This window comes from Silene latifolia, chromosome 8 (genome assembly GCF_048544455.1).
Source record: "Silene latifolia isolate original U9 population chromosome 8, ASM4854445v1, whole genome shotgun sequence".
NCBI classification, from domain to species: domain Eukaryota; kingdom Viridiplantae; phylum Streptophyta; class Magnoliopsida; order Caryophyllales; family Caryophyllaceae; genus Silene; species Silene latifolia.
Genome location: NC_133533.1, coordinates 29,987,956 through 29,993,955, shown reverse-complemented (window position 1 = coordinate 29,993,955; position 6,000 = coordinate 29,987,956). Strand labels below are relative to the sequence as shown.

The 6,000-nt window shown below is 34.8% G+C and overlaps 1 long non-coding RNA gene across 1 annotated transcript; it reads right to left on the bottom strand.

Annotated features, from left to right (window-relative positions):
- Positions 1–273: 273 nt before the first annotated feature.
- On the bottom strand, positions 274–4,235 carry LOC141594261 (uncharacterized). The gene is made up of 4 exons (XR_012522083.1): positions 3,980–4,235; positions 3,371–3,459; positions 1,802–1,881; positions 274–562 (listed from the first exon to the last, which is right to left on the bottom strand). It is a non-coding gene; the product is annotated as an uncharacterized LOC141594261 (long non-coding RNA).
- Positions 4,236–6,000: the final 1,765 nt, after the last annotated feature.

Genomic DNA, 6,000 nt, shown 5'->3' with positions numbered 1-6,000 from the left:
ATCATATTTTTTGTTTGATATGTATTGATTAAAAATTAATCGGAAGTTGTTTAACATGAGCACTAAGTTAAAAGAAATCTAAAGCAAAGAGAATTCTAGCTATAAATCTGGTTATTGGTAGGCAATTAGGCATATCACATACGGAGTATATACCTATTAGCCTAGTATTTTTTTTCACTATGGTGGGATAATTTGTTCTTTAATGATGAGTTGTTTGACTTGTTTCCTAAAGCAACACGAATACATAATTCTTTTACACTTTGATTTTGATAAATGAGCTAAAAGAAGGACTAAAATAATACGTATAATTTTCTAACGTAACAATGCAAGAGGTAAAACTAAGAGTGATTATTGGACCTCGTGACCCTGAGTGTGTCGATGAATCTCTGCCTAGTCTTCATGTCAACCATTAGTCGTACTTATCTGCCAAGTTGTCGTCATATCGTATTTGGGATTACGGCTTGGTTTAGCACTTAGCAGACATAGTGACTTCAGTAGACGATGGCAAAATGGTTCTCAAGAGGGCGTAATGATCGTTCAATAATCATTACCCATTCCAATCCTAAACAGAAAGAGAATTAGTAAGGAGGTTAAAAAAATATGTGTTAAATTCAACAACGGGCTTGGGTCGCACCCAAACGGAGGAGAAAGAGTCCACAACGTAGGCCCAAGAGGGTTCCACTCTAAAACCAATTGACAATAGAGGGAGTAGCCCATTGCCTTATAAAGTGATAATTCTTCTCCTCTTTTATCAATGTGGAACAACCCTCACATGTGGAACTTTGGGTTTCTTCAATATGCATTGAATATGGAAGCACGACAAACAAAACGCATAGTGTAGCTTTGACTTCATTATATGATAATTACGCCATAAATCATTTTCTTATCACATAGGCAAGAAAGTAGTGTAACAAATGGTCCGTACAAATTAGAATACAGGGAGCATCTCAAATAAACAACACATTTTCCACGCTCCTATAGTGACGGATTTTATACTGAATTATCGGATAACAAAATCTCATAAAGCATTGTCAAACTACATGAGTAAATAATAAATTGTCAACAACGCAACATATAAATGCAGTGTCACCACTCAAAGGATCAAGTCATCAAACACATTATTACTCATAAATTATTAAGCTAAAACCCTGCATAAATCTTCTATAGATAATACATAAATCAATAAAATTAAGTTAACTTAATGTTGAAATTATATAAAAATAACCAAGCTAGAATACTTGTTATGTTGAATAAATAATTGATAATTTTTTCAGAAAAAGGTGCATACAAAAAAAAAATCTGGATAAAAATAGTTTCGCTTAATAAAATAGGAAAGTTGTAGCTGTGGAGTCCATATCCTAATTCGTAGCGAGCCCAAATTGAGCCCATTTCCTTTCAACGGTCAAGGTCGCATTTTGGCAACAACTAACAGTTCGAAACTTGCACATAAAAATAAAGGGAAAATGAACGCTAGAAGAAAAAATATTGTTAAATGAGTTTGGGAGAGGAAATGGGCTCTCCCAAAAATGAAGAGGATCCTAATTCGTAGTTGTGAGTAGCAAAATTCACACGACTATAGTAAACTTCTTGGTTAAAACGTTCTTTGAAATTACTTTCCTCATCATTTGGTGGCTCGTATCAACCTGTAATCCTCCCTAATCCTCCCATTGGAGAAAGCTACGTTTGAGAAATATAATAGCAAAAAAGTGGTAACATATACCCTTTTTACTGGTTCCAAAAAAATGATTGGAGAAAACCACAATCATGTAGAGTCAATTCTTGACACTTTAAGAAGTTATACCTTTGTACCATAATTTCCAAGCCGAAACAAACCGTGGTATTTGTGTGACGCTCTTCCGGGTATGACAGGCTCACAAATATCTATCAAGCGAAAATTGATATACTCGTATGAATTAATGAAACAAAAGAGAGATAAAGAGTACCTTAACAACATTTGTATTAATTTGAGGATGATGAAGATTCATAAATAATAATGTCCACAGATAGTAAAGGTTCTCATAATTAATACACAGCTTCCAAACTTCGTATCTCAACACCGTGAAGTCTAAAATTCATAAATATGCCCATATGCCGACTAAATCAATCAATCACTGTGAAAAATAAGAAAATAACAATTGAAAGTGTGGATGTCAGGCCTATGGTGGCTATGGCTAGCCATCACAGAATTAACATCTCATTCACCCCCAATTGGATAATTTTCATAATCTATACCGAGAAGTGAGACAACAACAACAACAAAGCCTTAGTCCCAACATAGGATGGGATCGGCTAACATAAATCGTCAAATTTTGATAAAAAGAGAGTATCAAGTTTGACCAAAAGTCATATACTCATATCCCTTGAAATTCTTAAAAATAACAAAAAGAAACTATCAAATATCAAGTATAACCATGTAAGTCATATACTCATATTCCTTGGGATATTACTCCCCGATTAATTGAGTGTGTAATAGAAAGAACATGAATATATATGCACAAAAAACTTATGACAAAAGTGCTCATAGTAATAATGCATATGTTGAAACGATTAGAAGTTGATCGTCAAACATAAGAACATAGCTATAAAAGCGGTCATCGAATGCTAGAACGGTCGAGCATGTTAGGAACACCAAGAAAGAACTGTGCCAAGATACGACATCAAATGGATCAAATTTGACAGCTTTTTTATTCGGTCTTAAAAAAAAACATTAGCAATACCGCGTCAGAATCAAGTTTCAGTTTAATCATAAAATAAAAAAGGACGAAATTTCGGAGTAGTTAATTACCCAAATTAGATACTAACTTCAAATATAGTTTCTTATTAACTTGTAACTTATAGAATTGTTTGTACTAAAATCAAAATCAAAATTGATAAGAAAGATAAAAGTACCATTTCTCAAACAATGAAATTGGGAGGGAGTAGGAACAAAGAGATTGGCTGATAGTGTCCCCTCTAGAATTTGATAAGACCTTAGAATTGAGAAACGATGGAGAGGTTGAGGTGGACTACCGACTCTATGATGACAATTTAAAAATGACACGTGGACAGGTAGTATGCGGTGATGATACAATGAATTAACCATAGGGCAACACTTCAAAAGCTTCCTACTGGGTAGTTGGCAAATTATACAGTGAACTAATCGTTTGGGTAGTCTAGAGGTCGAAGAGAATATATAACTAAATCAGAAAAATAATTATGGTGGAGAGAGCTAATGATGAGAGTAGGTAATGAGACTATAAATGTGAGATAACCAAAACTGCCAGAGAGTATAAATAAGTTAAAAGGTTTTCCCTGATTCTGAAAGAGTTGCGTAATTGATAGTATCAACAAATATACAAACAATATGTACAGTAACATAAAAATTACTTACTTCTTATTTATCATTGGAGAACAACGTTGTTCACGGCCATGTAACTTCTTATAAAACACTTGCTCGTCTATTACAGTAGATAGGTATTTCTGCAAGGTGAAACAAAATGTAAAAAATTACCACTATAGGATTGTGAAAATGTCATTTTCTTTGAATTAGAAGTGGAGTATAAAAGAAGAACACGGACGGAGCAAAGAAGAACTATCACACAAAACCTTAATCAGACTATTAATTTGAGCATTGATAGTTCCATAATGCTACGACTATCACCAGCATTAATTTGGGTTCAATCAGACTATTAATTTGAGGATTACAAATCAATCAAGATCCCCTATTATTTCCGGCCAATAATTCCATAATTAGCTAAATTAAGGGTCCTTAAATTACCCTAAAACCACACTATCACGCAAAATCTTATAGTAGCAAGACTTAAGACAATCGAAAACAACACCAAGCAATGTTAACACCATCCTAAAGTTTGAAAAATCACCATTCTAGGGTTTCAATATCACCAAGAAATATATTGACTTTAAAATTAATACCCAATTTATGTCACATCTAGCAAACGTAACAAACTAAAATGAATTAAGAAAAAAATAAGGGAATTACCGGATAAGTAACCCACGGTGACCAATTCGCCGTTAATTGTAATCTAAAGGTATCAAAGACTTTAAATAAACCGGGTTTTACCGCTGCTGTTAAGTAATCTGGCCGGAGATAAATGTTGCTAATAATCTTATTTTTGATTAAAAAAAATGGGGGCGGGACTCAGGAGATTGGGTTGGTTAAAGGTTGAAGACGGGATACAACCAAAGAGGAGAATGAGGTGTTGAGGTAGTGGGTAGTTCCCCGCAAAAAAAAAAGGTAGTGCGTAGTTTTTTAATGTTGTCAGTTCTGTTATACTCCATTCTGTACGTATTCATATATGCGTATAAATACGGTAAAACGACCACAGCTTGACACGTAATCATTTGATTGTATAGTGGCTTTTGCTTTAATATATTAATTGATACCTTTGTTTAAAAATTTGAAGTTAGGTGTATAATATATATGGATAGTGAAAGAATACATATAAGGGTAGTGGTAAAGATTGGATTATATATTATTGCAACTTGTAATACACGGTAATTAGTGGTGTTTTGAATATATGCGCCTATTGGAAAGACAATCAAATTTTAATTAGCATGGATATATTTGGAAAGACTGCGGTTTAGGTTCGACTTTATTAAATAAAAATATACTTTTATTTTCTTTCATTAAAAAAAATCATTATTTATAACTTAAATCAATTAATATACACAAATAAATTGAAAATTTATTATCTTATATTTTTAGTGGGTCGGGCGGGTTGGCCCGTTTGGAAAAGCTCGTGTCTATGTCCGGCCCATTTACTTAATCGGGCCGGGCTTGTCCAGCCCACGACCCATTTTTTAGAAAATTTTGTGTCCAAACCGCTAAAAATAAGGGCCGGATGGGTCGGGTTATCGGGCAATATGACCCATAAACAGCTCTAGTTTGGATCCACCCAAAAAGTAAAATCCTTGTGATTGGCGACACTAATGTAATCCAGCTAGTCTTGCTTGTGACGGGCTAATCCCGTCACAAGCTTGTGACCTCTCACAAAAAGGGAGAGGGGACAAGGTGGTGCACCCCCATGTGCTTCCCACTCACCTTTCAATGGGCATTTTGTGAGAGGAAACGGTATCCGTCACAAGCTTGTGATGGATATCGCCCGTCTTCAATGAGATTTTGTGAATGTAATCTCATTAAGTGTGAGATTATGTTTGGAACATTACAAAAATGCTGATGATTTACAAGTCCAATAGGTCTTGGTATAGACTGGTGGGGCGAACAGACGGGTAAAGACCTCTAATAAAATGGGCATGGGGACAAGGTGGGGCACTCCCATATGTTTCTCACTTTATGGCAAATGGGTATTTTATGAGGGAAAATGGTATCCGTCAATAAATATAGACGGATAGTGTCCGTCTATAATGAGAATTTGTGTTACAAGTCAATAAGGGAGTTGTTGTTGTCGTAAATGCTTATTTACGTCGGCCTACGTTTGATGTGTTTTGTAATTGCATATGGTCCGTTGGTTACTCTTATAATACTATGAGACGCACTAACATAATATAGTGCACGTACAAATCAAGTGTGATTGCACTTTTTATAATTGGCAAATCAAAGTACAGTAAAAATAGTGTAACAAGTGATCATTACTCGGCTTATACTTCCTCTGTCTTGATTGTTAGTATTTGTTTGCAGTGATCACTATCACAAGGTAGAAAAGCTAGTTTAAAAAGAAATTTCCCACCATTTTACTTGCAATATACTCCATATATCTCAAAATTTCTGCTGACGTTTTTGCAGCGGACTTATAAAAATAGGTGTAAGAGACCGGCTCACTACCAAGTGAAATTGATAATGCATCGATCCACAAGCAAGTGAGATTCCCTCCTGAATTCAATTCTCACACTCAAAATGCTAATAAATCGTAAATCTAAAAAACCTAACAGATCTTAAGCTTGGGACATTGGTACATTGATGATTGATCACACATTCACACCCATATACTTGCATTGCTCCGCTTTCGATCACGCTTAATTATTGGCCATGAAAAGTGAACC